The sequence below is a fragment of the Quercus robur genome, chromosome 8 (assembly GCF_932294415.1).
Source record: "Quercus robur chromosome 8, dhQueRobu3.1, whole genome shotgun sequence".
Lineage (NCBI taxonomy): Eukaryota > Viridiplantae > Streptophyta > Magnoliopsida > Fagales > Fagaceae > Quercus > Quercus robur.
Window position 1 is genome coordinate 47,856,266 of NC_065541.1, and position 14,917 is coordinate 47,871,182.

The 14,917-nt window shown below is 40.9% G+C and overlaps 1 pseudogene; it reads right to left on the reverse strand.

Moving 5' to 3' along the window:
• Nucleotides 1–4,344: 4,344 nt before the first annotated feature.
• Nucleotides 4,345–14,842, reverse strand: LOC126696395 (4-hydroxyphenylpyruvate dioxygenase-like; annotated as a pseudogene).
• Between the last annotated feature and the right edge of the window lie 75 nt (nucleotides 14,843–14,917).

Sequence of the window (14,917 nt, forward strand, 5' to 3'; positions counted from 1 at the left end):
TCTGGGGAAACCAACTACTTGCAAGACAACTACAAGTTTTGGACAGAACAAGGCCTTGTATGGACTCAAGCCTCTGGGGAAACCAACTACTTGCAAGACAACTACAAGTTTTGGACAGAACAAGGCCTTGTATGGTCCTCGGACTCAAGCCTCTGGGGAAACCAACTACTTGCAAGACAACTACAAGTTTTGGACAGAACCAAGGCCTTGTATGGTCCTCGGACTCAAGCCTCTGGGGAAACCAACTACTTGCAAGACAACTACAAGTTTTGGACAGAACCAAGGCCTTGTATGGTCCTCGGACTCAAGCCTCTGAGGAAACCAACTACTTGCAAAACAACTACAAGTTTTGGACAGAACCAAGGCCTTGTATGGTCCTCGAACTCAAGCCTCTGGGGAAACCAACAACTTGCAAAACAACTACAAGTTTTGGACAGAACCGAGGCCTTGTATGGTCCTCGGACTCAAGCCTCTAGGGAAACCAACTACTTGGAAGAGAACTACAAGTTTTGGACAGAACCAAGGCCTTGTATGGTCTTCGGACTCAAGCCTCTGGGGAAACCAACAACTTGCAAGACAACTACAAGTTTTTAACAGAACCAAGGCCTTGTATGGTCCTCGGACTCAAGCCTCTGGGGAAACCAACTACTTGCAAGACAACTACAAGTTTTGGACAGAACAAGGCCTTGTATGGTTCTCGGACTCAAGTCTCAGGGGAAACCAACAACTTGCAAGACAACTACAAGTTTTGGACAGAACCAAGGCCTTGTATGGTCCTCGGACTCAAGCCTCTGGGGAAACCAACAACTTGCAAGACAACTACAAGTTTTGGACAGAACCAAGGCCTTGTATGGTCGTCGAACTCAAGCCTCTGGGGAAACCAACAACTTGCAAAACAACTACAAGTTTTGGACAGAACCAAGGCCTTGTATGGTCCTCGGACTCAAGCCTCTGGGGAAACCAACTACTTGCAAGACAACTACAAGTTTTGGACAGAACCAAGGCCTTGTATGGTCCTCGGACTCAAGCCTCAGAGGAAACCAACTACTTGCAACACAACTACAAGTTTTGGACAGAACCAAGGCCTTGTATGGTCCTCGGACTCCAGCCTCAGGGGAAACCAACTACTTGCAAGACAACTACAAGTTTTGGACAGAACCAAGGCCTTGTATGGTCCTCGGACTCGAGCCTCAGGGGAAACCAACAACTTGCAAGACAACTACAAGTTTTGGACAGAACCAAGGCCTTGTATGATCCTCGGACTCAAGCCTCTGGGGAAACCAACTACTTGCAAGACAACTACAAGTTTTGGACAGAACTATGGCCTTGTATGGTCCTCGGACTCAAGCCTCTGGGGAAACCAACTACTTGCAAGACAACTACAAGTTTTGGACAGAACCAAGGCCTTGTATGGTCCTCGAACTCAAGCCTCTGGGGAAACCAACAACTTGCAAGACAACTACAAGTTTTGGACAGAACCAAGGCCTTGTATGGTCCTCGGACTCAAGCCTCTAGGGAAACCAACTACTTGGAAGAGAACTACAAGTTTTGGACAAAACCAAGGCCTTGTATGGTCCTCGGACTCAAGCCTCTGGGGAAACCAACTACTTGGAAGAAAAACTACAAGTTTTGGACAGAACCAAGGCCTTGTATGGTCCTCAGACTCAAGCCTCTACGGAAACCAACTACTTGGAAGAGAACTACAAGTTTTGGATAGAACCAAGGTCTTGTATGGTCCTCGGACTCAAGCCTCTGGGGAAACCAACAACTTGCAAGACAACTACAAGTTTTGGACAGAGCCAAGGCCTTATATGGTCCTCGGACTCAAGCCTCTGGGGAAACCAACTACTTGGAAGAAAAACTACAAGTTTTGGACAGAACCAAGGCCTTGTATGGTCCTCGGACTCAATCCTCTGGGGAAACCAACTACTTAGAAGAAAAATTACAAGTTTTAGACAAAACCAACTCTGGGGAAACCAATTACTTAGAAGAGACAATGCGAGGTTTAGACACAACTTGGACGTTAGATGGCCTTTAGAATCTACCCTGAGAAAGAATTCCCCATTTGATAGTTGGGCTAGTCCCAGGAATGCATGGATTCCCCAGCCTACCCTCGGATTCTCGGTACCAAGGGAATTGGTGCAACTGCAATATAAGGTCATACGTTGTCAAAACACAGTTAAAGTCCCTCGCTGCTCGGCTACCCTCTCGGATGAAATATTTAGTATTTATCGTTCTCGGACGGTCGCCGCGCATGCATTACGGGGCATTAAGCCGTAATTTCAATTGGTAAGGTTCTGTTTCAAGGTTTCCTGCTTTAAGCATCACTAAAGGAAGGTACATACATAGCGCACCTGTTTACAAAGTAGTTGCTGCCGAAAGGAAAAGTATTTACAAAGAAATAAATTCATCTTTTATTAAGACAAAGAAATAGTACAGCGTACAATGAAAAGCTGGAATAAGCTTATACTAAAGCTAACTACATAAGCGAAAAGAAAGATACAAGAGAATAAAGAGAAAGCCAAGGAAGAAGTGCAGAGGAGAGGTTGGCTGCTGTTCCAAGACGTTGTTCAAGGAAAACCATTCCTCAACACTTTTACATGCCTATAACTCAGGCAGCCAAAGAGCCCAACTCGGGGCTTGCACCGTTGAAGAAAAGGCGTAGAGAGCCCGACTTCGGGCTGGCGCAGCTGAAAAAAAGGTGCAGGGAATCCAACTTGAGGCCAGCACCGTTGAAGAAAAGGTGCAGGCAGCCGGAAGTCGATGGGCCTCCACGTAACCACGCCTGCGATACAGCAGACGGCGCTGATGGCGGAAAACTTTACTTCTGATGCACCAAGAATCTAGTGCGACCAGTACCTGCTTCGGATTTTGACTAAAAGAAGGAGAAATACCATTTCCCCCTTTGTCAAAACGGAAGATCTTCTTGAATCTGTGCCTCCCTTGCCCAGACCACGCTACCTTGAGTCTTGGAAGGACCCGGCACCTCTGTGGCGGATGGAGTTCCTTTACCCCTGTTCGTGTCTCAAACATATTGCACAAAGGACGGATAGCACTGAATACGAAATTGTGATTATTGCTGAAGGATTGTGATTTAGAAGAGAATCGGAAGGTTTGTATGTAAGGAAAACAACCTCCTATCCTACTTATATAAAAGATAAGGTGGTGGCATTCAATTCATGTAACTTTCCAAGGAATGCTACGGACAAGGCAGAGTTGGCTCAATTTCCAACGCCATTCACAACCGTAGGATCTGAAGATCCTCGTGAAGACGCGCCTCGAGTATTGAAGCGTCAAAGGACTTCACGTGATTGGGTAAAGGAACGCCTCTCGATTTGGCACGTCCTCCATGTAAATGGAAAAACACAAATATTAGTAGAGTACGGAATCTGAACCAGCTATGATGTAAGCCCAACATTATCAAAACCCTCCTCCCCAACTAAAAGTCGGACAGTAGGATTTTGAGGGGCTATTGTAGGGCCAGAGAACTCGTGGCCCAGGGCCCAAGCCGAGGAGAACCATTGCCGAGGACGACCTCATGCTCGAAACCTCACGAAATGCCTGAAGAAAGGGGTAAACTGAATGTAGGGGCAGGGCAAGGGAAAAAGTTGCCAACATCATACAAAACCCTATATCTGACAAGTCCATACTCTAAACCATACCCTTTAACTTTCCCAACGACCCCAAACCACTCTAGGTATAGGTTGACAGGACAGGTCTGCACCCCAGAAAAGTGAAACTTACACGTGGACTCTAAAGGGGGAAACAAACACTAGTATAAAAGAAAAAACCCCCCAGTAAAAGAAGGGACTCCCCCCCCCCCCCCCCGGAGAAAGGGAGAAAGGGAAGGATATAAGGCTCCTTGGACAGCGTCCGAGGACTTAAGTCTTACAACCCGTACTAATGGAGGGCTTAGCTAGTCAAGCCAAGCCCGCCCATATAAGAACTTCCATAGACGCCACGATTAAACCGTCCACCTGTGCCCAAGGTCATACCTTTCAAGCCCACTCTCTACAAATCATATTGTTGGGGCCCTTTGCATACGAGCCCAACGTCATTCTTGGGCTGTTAAATAAATCGTGTCCCTACAATATAAATATGCAAAATTAAGCTATTATCAATGCACATCAATTATTATTATTATTTTTTTTTTTTTAGAAGAACCGTGAAGCTTATTGTGCATAACAAGATCTTTCATTATTCCACCATTTTTTTTTTAACATTATGATTTATGACCAAACCATGGCTCCAGCAACTACCTTATTCATAAAGTAAAACAATACTCGTGATTTATTGGTGAAAATGCCACAAGGAATTTATTCATGCAACATCTGGTTCAAAAATTCACTTGGCTTCAAGTGTCTTCTCATATTCCTCGATGGACTTGAAGAACTCGGAGAAGTTACCCTTCCCAAACCCTCCACATCCGCCTTTTTGGTACTCCTTCCCTTCCTCATCCTTGAGCATGCACCCTACTTTCGATCTGAATTAATCTAACATATTGGAAATATAAAAAATTAATCAAAATTCCTATTCCACTTTTCTTCTTCTTCTTCTTCTTCTTCTTTTTTTCTTTTTTTTCTTTTCTTTTTTTGGTTTTAAATAAAATTACTTTAAAAAAAAAACATTAAATTATGTTGACATTGCTATAATTATTACAAGTTAGGACCTCCCCAACTTATGAACTCTGATGATAAAAAATTCTTTTTCCCATTCTGAGTATTTCACTTTACGCTTTACCAATCATAATTTGTCACATATATTTTTTTTAATAAAATAATTAAAATTAAAAATTAAAAATAATGAGACACATAACATACTCTAGTTGGTGGAGTATAAATAAAACACTATCAACAGAATAGGGAATTTTAATTATAAACTCAACCACTATATTTGGTTCACCACTAAAGAAAGGACAAGAAGAGAGCATTATTTAGTAGTATGTCTTATCTTGCATTGTTCAGCTAGAATCAAGTCTTTCATTTTGTTTAATATATAAATAAATAAATATATATATATATATATATATATAGCACACTTAGAAATATTAATTTATTGGGTAAATTTCATTAACTACCCCTGAGGTTTGGCCAAATACCAAGAAGGTCCAAAAGATATCAAAACTGGTCATTTCAATCCTTTAGTCCAAACAAATTCTAACACTGTTAACCTCAGTTATAATGCTCATGTTTTGGTCTAATACCATATCGATTTTCCATGTCATCCAATAGCAATTGGCCTTCCTCTTAGATTCTTGCATGTGTGCATGCCACTAGAACCCCAAGAAGGACAACCCCTTTAGGCCTTATCCCATCATCTACTTGCATCATATCCAAACAATGAATTGCCTTCCTTGTGTACCCATGTACTACCAATCCTCAATCATGGTTGTCCATGAAAACACATTCATTTTAGGCATCCCCTCAAAGACTTCTTCAGCCATGTATATACACCCGCACTTAGCATACATATCAACAAGTGCGGTCCCCACAAACACATTTGTCTCCATCCCATTCCTCTTCCTAACATACTCATGAATCTATTTCCCTTGCAAAACCACCACAGTTTAAGCACAAGCAATAAGCACAGTTTACACAAAATTCATCAGGCTCAAATCCACTCACCAACATTTCCCTCAAAGTCTTCGAACCCATATTACACTAACATAACCATTCATAAGAACCCACAAAACCTTAGCTCAAACCAACTCAAACACTTTGCTAAAAATTATAATAATAAAAAAATAAAATAAAAAAAAGATCCAAAGCAAACCCACTACCACCGATCCAAACTAAAATCCACAAACCTCCACTGCCGATCCACAACCGATCTAAACCAAAATCCACAAGCCTCCACTGCACTACCAACCCACAATCAATCCAAACCAAAATCCACAAACCTCCACTGCCGACCCACAAATAACCTAAACCCTCCAAAGCTGATTCACACCAAAACCCACAAACCACTGCTAACCCATAGCACGATGCCGCCACAAAGACCATGAAAGCCAACACACATCCACACTGAAACCCATGAACACCACTTACCCACACCACTGCACCGTCACAAAGACCACAAGAAGAGAAGAGAGGTCTAAGAATGGAAAAGGGATGAGGGAGCCAAAGAGAGTGTGAGAGAGAGAGCTGAGAGTGGCCTAAGAGTAATAAAAAAAGGGATGAGGGAGCCACAAAGAGAATGAGAAGAAAGGTTTGAGGGTGAGAAAGAGAAACTAAAATAAATAATGGCCTTAGAGTCCATTTGAACTTAATGACAGAAATGATCAGTTTTGAAATCTTTTAAACCTCCTTAATATTTGGCCAAACCTTGGGGTAGTTGATGAAATTTACCCTAATTTATTTTTGGTATGGGCAAGCAACTAAGGTTAACATAATACTCAAATAATTCTTAAACTAACTTAACACAAACAGTGGAGTAACACTACCCTCCTATTACACGCACTAACATATATGGTTCTATTCTACGTCCACTTCACTTCATGCACATTGTCCAAACCATGCACGTATTAATAAAAATAGGACAACATATACCAATTCTAAGTTCAGGACATATTTAATCAGACTTTAAGCAAATTATTTCACTTTGTATTCGAATGAAGGTAGTGTTTCAGTCTTTAATTATATTATTTCACTTCTTACTCATAAAACCATGAAACACCCAAAACACTTCAAGAATGGATAATATGGTAGTAGTTTTTTGTCTATTGAGTCCACCACCTAGCAAAGAAATACTTTTTTTTTTTTATAGAGAATCTCAACTTATGAAGTCCGCTTATGATAATAGCTCTTTATCATCAAACAAATACATACTAGATTGTCGTAACATTAGTAATATATATGAACTCTTAACTCTCTACATTATATTATACTATAATGTATTATTAATGTTACATATTATACACACATAGCAGAAATTGAAATACCTATCTCATACAGGCTTGGAGAAGATCTAGAATAATGTCCCCTGATCATCCCTATCCACCATAATCCCTAGCTAACTCCTCACACCCCTTAATCCGCTCATCTGTCAACACATCCCTTACCCTGTTCTTCAAATTCTTATAATACGTCGGCGGCAACAACTGCGTGAAGTCAAACCCCGGCCCCTAGTACCCCACTCCGCTTGCTCATCTCTCTCAGTGTTCTGAATATGTATGTCCTCACTCTCCAATGCTGAGTGGTGCACTAGTCCTACCCCTCTATATATAATTGGCTCTTTCTCTTTGTCCTAAACACCGACTCAGTCAATGGTAAAAGAACTATTTCCTCATTGTTGGCCAAAACTACAGAGTTTAACCCACTCTCACAGGTCCCTACGTCCTCAGCTATGAACTCTGTGAATTCATGGAATCTAATGAAGTTCTTCAGGTATGAAACCACAGGGGCTATTTTGGGGACGCTGCTCACAACGTGACCAAGCCGTCGGATCCTGAAATCCAACAACGGGTAGGATGAGACTTCATCCACACTTTCGAAATTGGGCAAGAATAACAATGAATCATCAGAGTTTGATGATTTGATGAAGGACGTCACCTAAGAGGTGAACCTTGGTGAGAATGGCAGAGGAGCTGTCTTTGTTGTCGAGGTTAATAGGTGGAGACACGGGCATGGCACCATGGGAGACGCTGATGTGCAAGGCAAACTTAGCATCCTCGACCTCAATGTGGATGGCATGCATGCCCAACTCGTGTTTGAATGCAAAATTGCAACACACAGAGCAGTCGAAGAAAATACGTGTCAAATTTCATGCCAATGCGATGTTACCACTACCTTAGCCCAAGAATCCACTAATCAATAATCAAGCGGTTACAAGTATAATGAATCTTACCACTACCCCGACCTATCCCAAAATACCAACTTACAGTTAAACCTTTGCTCCAATACCCAATTGGACTTGATTTTGTAGCAACCTTTTTTCCTTTTGCTGCACAAATCTCCAATCTGTGACTAACATGAATCTCAGTATGTGACTAACTCCAGCAACTTGAATGATTGTTGTTGGATACAAAGTTCTTCACTTCATAAATGATGAAGATCAGGAAGCATTTAGTTATAAAACCCTAAAGCGTACAAACGCAGTAGCTTCACACATAGTATATGAGTTCTAGTTCTCTGTATCCGTGTATGACGACTTTTAAAATGTCTTATATATTACTAGGGTTGTGAGAAAAGAAACCCTAATCAAATAATACGGCATTGGCCGAATTTCAGATCTGGAATTTTTGAAATTGTAATTCTCGATAGATCGAGCTTGTGTCAAGCTTCTTCATTTAACCTCGATAGCGGTATCTATCGAGCTTCTGTCAAGACTTAATGAATCAGCTTTTATTCACTTGTTTCTTAGATCAATCTTCATGACTTTAAAGATACCACTTGATATATTTGAGTAACATACTTCTTGATATATTAAACCTAACTTAGACCTATCCAATTACAAGTAAAGTGCATTTTGTCAAATGATTAGTCAATTACATGGAAAATATGACCCTAACAGCATGCATGGAGGATATAGAAGAAAATATAATCTAATTGTAAATTTGTCAAAATTCACATTCAATTAAAAAAATATATTAAATGGAGTTATAACCTTAATCTACAACCAATTTTGTTGTCAAATTTTGTCTAAAGTTTATTTATGTTGGACCTAAAAAAATTTAATATGGTCACAACTTTTTTTAAAGGTAAAAAAATCATAAAACTTTAAACTTTATATATAATAATTATTTTTTTCAAAGTTAAAGTGGTCATATGACCACCCTGGCATCAATGTAGAGCCGCCCTTGGACTTGGCCACAATGGGCATGCCCAAAACCCATGAGAAACATGGCGCCAAGTTGGTGTTGACAGTGCAACAGAACTCAGCATGGTGGAACCGCTTGACCTTGAAACAGTCGAACCTTAGGTTCTTACAAACAAAAGTGCATGTGAATAGTCTCTTGCAATGCACGTAATAGGTTGGAGGATGTTTCCTCCAAACTAGTTTAAAAGTAAACTTTTTCCTATTGTTTTTTACCTCACTTGAAAGAAAATTCAAAAAATTAGGCGAAACTATACTATTGGTCCCTGAAGTTTACCTTGTGTGCGCAATTGGTCCCTCAAGTTTGAAGCAAGCACAATTAGTCCCTTAAGTTTTAAAACTAAGTTGTATTGGTCCTTTTATTAACTGCTGTTAACAGTATTACTTATGTGGCTAACGGAATAATGACTTGACATTTTTTTAAATGATGTGACATGTTTTTAATTAAAAATTAAAAAAATAATTTCCACTTTAGATGAAATTGAAAAATCATATTGACAGGATTAAAAACAAATCTGATATTTGTTTAACAAAGGCACCACAGAGATAGTAGAAACACAGATTTAAAATCATATGAACTGTTAAATAATTTTTTTTTAAAGCATTTAGGGTGTTCTAGATAGTTGAAACACAAATTTAAAATCTTTTAGCATCACCAACAACAACAACAAAAATAATTTTAACAAAGAGTTGCCGCAAAGTATTTTTTGACATCAATCAAATAGTTATCGCATACCCAAGGGTGTCCAAGAGACTGACTAACTTGATCCACCCAAGGGATCCAATCGGATTCAAACCAGACTCGATCAAATTCGATGGCTGTGGAGGTTGATGACAGGTCTCTGCCTTCAAAACCCAACTCTAGCGGGTTGATCGATGATGACCCAAGTACAATCCGGCTAGATCTGCCAGATTCAATGAGATCTAATCTAAACTAGATCTCACTAGATCTTCTCCATTATTCGTCTCTTTCTACCAAGATCTCACCCGATTGTGCCATTTTCCGTTGTTATCTCACTGGGTCTTCAAAGTTTCTGGATTCTCCTATTTCTCCCAAATCCAATCGCCACCTAGTGATTATCCGATCTGTTCAGTCTAATCTCCTTAATGGTTGGCGACAGGTATGGTTCTTCTCAGCCTAATCTAATTGCGATGGAAATTCCATTTGATCTAACGTGGAAATTATTTTTTTAAATGATCTAATCTCCTTAATGGTTGGTGACAGGTATGGTTCTTCAATTTCATCTAATGTGGAATTTTTTTTTTTAATTTTTAATTAAAATCATGCCACATGTTGAGGGCCATTTGTGAGAATCCAAGTGGAAAGAAAGAAAGCCCAATAACAAGGGCAACAAAGAATTGACAAAGCAGACAGCAAAACCATTAGACCCAAGCGGCAGGAATAATGAATCACAAGCCTAAGAAATAAACAAATGGGTCTTGAAGAGACAAGTGAGCTCAAAGAAGCCCGGAAAGAAAGAAATAGTATCTCATGGGCAGTGTATGAGGTTGAAAAGTAAGAAAGAGCTGCCGCAGGCCCAAGGTAATGCAAACTAAGAAAGTAAGGGGTTTATGGCAGGCCCATAAACCCCAAGAGAATAAGGTTATTGGGTCAAGGAAACCCAATGAAGTTAGTAAAAAGCTCATGAGAATGTAGAATTAGCAAAAGGGCCGAGGAAGCCCAAAGAAAGCAAACGAACCGGGGATGTCCAAAGGAAAGTCAAAAGGGACCTAGGAGCCCATAAATAAAAGCAAACCAGTGGCCATACCAAGCCACTGAGAAAATGAATAAACGGTTGGCCTAATAGAGGCTCAGTAGGATTAAGTTATTACGGCAGGAATAACAGTACGACATTGCAAGAAATAAATGAAACTAAGGAGTGGGCCAAAGAAATGTAAGACCCATCATCAAATAAAGCCCAGCTCTTGAATGAAGTGGGAAAACAAAGAACAGCTCACATAAGAGGTCAAAAAACACGGATGGCGAGCCTCCAGATCACAGCAGACGAATAGGTAGCAGGCAAGTTTTGGACACATATGGAATGAAGGCATGCGCAAGGCCCAAGCACCACCAACCTATACCCAGCCAATACAGAGCATGGTGAGGTCGGGGGATCAAAGGATCAGAGGGTATGGTTTGGTGGTGGGGAGAGGGGAAAATCTATTTTTATGGTTCCAGCTTAGGCTCTTTCGGGGAGCTATCTTGCTGGGATGGCTTACTACCCAAAAGAGGCAAGCTGAGTTGGAACCATTAAGTGCATGCCATGAGGGATAGGGAGAGAGAAATAATCCAGACCGTGGCAGGAAAGGGTGCCATGGTAGACTAGCAAACAAAATACACTTCCTTGTCTGGCGATGGGAGGACGACACCCAAATGGAACAGTGATGGTCGGCCAGTACACCCAGACCAGACAAAGGGAGTTAAGGGTTAAAACAGTAAAATCGGATCACGGCAGGCACTATAAAAGGAGGGTCTTGCCGTAAATAAGGGAAAGGAGGAACAACAGAACTTTAAAAAGAAATAGCAAAGAAAACGAAGGGAGAAGAAAGAAAGAAATAGTGAGGATTAGAAAGGTGGGCATGCACCAGTAGATTAGTCCCTTCTCTCCCTCATGAAACCCAGCCCTCTGTAAGAAAAATCGAGAGTACCCACGCAGAAAACCACTTAGACCTGTTTCCCTCAGGGCGGTTAACCTCTACGGCAGGACTCTTTCCTAAGAGATTGACTGCTTTGAGGAGGAACATTCTCTCCTTTGTGGTTCTGCTCCTGCGGATTAAATTTTCCGGTCGATTTCCTCTAATATTTCGACTAACCCATGCTTATAATCCTCTGTTATGCCTTTTTTCTCTTCCGTAAAAAAGAAAACAAATAGTATTGCTATTGTAATTGATTTTAAGGGCTATTTGGTCAATTCCCCATTAAAGTGGCTAGATATTTTCTGTTTATTTTATTATTATTATGTCTACCTGCCACAATTTTTCTGAAACAGTTTCGCCTGTCGTGAGCACATCCCTGGCAAAATTTGGCCTAGTTTGCGCACAAATCGGACCAATTTAAGCTGAAACAGGGCCGGTCCCAACTCTCTTATCCAGAAAACTTGGGCTTAATGCAGCAGAAGGTAGCCCAACACCACTAGCACAGCCCACCCCCTTACACCACATCATTTAAAAAAATGCCAAGTCATTATTCCGTTAACCACATGCAAGGGGGGAGGGCTGTGCTAGTGGTGTTGGGCTATCTCCTGCTGCACTAAGCCCAAGTTTTCTAGATAAGAGAGTCGGGACTAGCCCAGTTTCAGTTTAAGTTGGTCCAGCTTGTGCGCAAACTAGGCCAAATCTGTCAGGGACGTGTTCACAGCAAGCGAAATTGTTTCAGACAAATCGTGGCAGGCAGACATAATAATAATAAAATAAACAGAAAATATCTAGCCACTTTAATGGGGAATTGACCAAACATCCCTTAAAATCAATTACAATAACAATACTATTTGTTTTCTTTTTTACGGAAGAGAAAAAAAAAGCATAACAGAGGACATCAAATGTTTATAAGCATGGGTTAGTCAGAATATTAGAGGAAATCGATCGGAAAATTCAATCCGCAGGAGCAGAACCATAAAGGGGAGAACGTTTCTCCTCAAAGCAGTCAATCTCTCAGGAAAGAGTCCTGCCGCAGAGGTTAACCGCCCTGAGGGAAACGGGTCTAAGTAGTTTTCTGCATAAGTACTCTCGAGTTTTCTTACAGAGGGCCGGATTTCATGAGGAAGAAAATGGACTAATCTACCGGTGCATGCCTACCTTTCTAATTCTCACTATTTCTTTCTTTCTTCTCACTTCGTTTTCTTTGCTATTTCTTTTAAGTTTTCTATTTCTTTGTCAAAGTTCTGTTGTTCCTCTTCCTCTGTTCACGGCAAGACCTTCCTTTTATAGTGCCTGCCATAACCCGATTTTACTGTTTTAACCCTTAACTCCCTTTGTCTGGTCTGGGTGTACTGGCCAACCATCACTGTTCCGTCTGTGTGTCGTCCTTCCCATCGCCAGACAAAGAAGAGTATTTTGTTTGCTAGTCTGCCGTGGCACCCTTTCCTGCTACGGTCTGGGTTATTTCTCTCTCCCTATCTCTCATGACATGCACCTAATGGTTCCAACTCAGCTTGCCTCTTTTGGGTAGTAAGTCATCCCAGCAAGACACCTCCCCGAAAGAGCCTGAGCCGGAACCATAAAAATAGATTTTTCCCCTCTCCCCACCACCAAACCATGCCCTCTGATCCTCTGACCCCCCGACCTCACCATGCTCTGTATTGGTTGGGTACAGGCTGATGGTGTCTGGGCCTTGCGCGTGCCTTTATTCCATATGTGTCCAAAACTTGCTTGCTGCCCATTCGTCTACTGTGGTCTGGAGGCTCACCGTTCGTGTTTTTTGACCTTTTATGTGGGCTGCTCTTTGTTTTCCCGCTTCTCTCAGGAGCTAGGCTTTATTTGATGATGGATCTTACATTTCTTTAGCCTATTCCTTGGTTTCCTTTATTTTTTGCAATGTTGTTCTATTATTCCTGCTGTAATAACTTAATCCTGCTGGGCCTCTTTTAGTCCAGCCGTTTATTCCTTCTCTCAGTGGCTTGGCATGGCCACTGATTTGCTTTTATTTATGGGCTCCTATGTCCCTTTTGGCTTTCCTTTGGGCATCCTCGACCCGTTTGCTTTCTTTGGGCTTCCTCAGCTCTTTTGCTAATTCTACATTCTCATGGGCTTTTTACTAACTTCATCGGGCTTCCCTGTCCCAATAACTTTATTCTCATCCTTGGGGTTTATGGCCTGTGATAATCCCCTTACTTTCTTAGTTTGTATTACCTTGGGCATGCGGCGGCCCTTTCTCACTTTTCTATCTCATACACTGCCCATGGGATGCTATTTCTCTCTTTCCGGGCTTCTTTGAGCCCACTTGCCTCTTCACGACCCATTTGTTTATTTCTTGGGCCTGTGATCCATTATTCCTACCGCTTGGGCCTAATGGTTTTGCTGTCTGCTTTGTCAATTCTTTGTTGCTCTTGTTATTGGGCTTTCTTTCTTTCCACCTGGATTCTCACAAATGGCCCTCAACACCACATAAGTAACACCGTTAACAGCAGTTAGTAAAAGGACCAATACAACTCAGTTTTAAAACTTAAGGAACTAATTGTGCTTGTTTCAAACTTGAGAAACCAATTATGCTCACAGGGTAAATTTTAGGGACCAATAATGTAGTTTCGCCAAAAAATTAATTGATACTAGAGATATTATACATTGGAAAGTTTAGCCAAAATATATTAATAATCTCTATCTTTACATATTGAGCACTTTTAGTTTTTGAAGTCTTAAATGAGCACTACTAGTCCATAAAGTTTAGTAAATAAGCAATATTGGTCCATTTATTAACTTCCTATAGCTGTCTAGCCTAATACGAAGTGCAGACATGACATTTTTTAATTATCTGGCAATCATTTAATTATTAAAAAGATAGACATAAGTTAACTCAACTATTCTCCAACCCAACAAATTTACAAAAATTACAATCTTTGGCGCAGCCCTCCATAAACCAACACACACCCCCCCCCCCCCCCCCCCCAAAAAAAAATACACGGCAAGATCATTATGCAACAGAAACAACACCTGTTAAAAAAACTTGTGGACACAGAAACTTGCAATCAGAAAAGAAAAAGAGCTTAGTGCGCCACTACCCTATTGTCATTTGAGGAATAGAAACAAGCACACCATAAATTCCCATAAATTAAAGGAAACAGATCTCCTTCAGATTATCCTCGACCGATTAATGCTCCGAATATTGCATTAACAAAGAAATCCCAAATGGGTCCGCACGAGGAGGCCCAAAAATTAGTGAAGGAACAAGCTTAAATAATAATCCCATAAATAGTCCAGCCACAAACGAGCTTAAAAGGTTTCTAGGCGATCAACTCGTAAAGACCACATGTTACATACTAAGAAGCACTACATACATGACACGCAGGGCAGATATAGCAGCCACTTTTCCCATTACAATATTGCCATTATAGTTCTAAAGAGGTTTTGGATGCTCATCTTGTACGGCTTCTTAATAAACATGAAACGA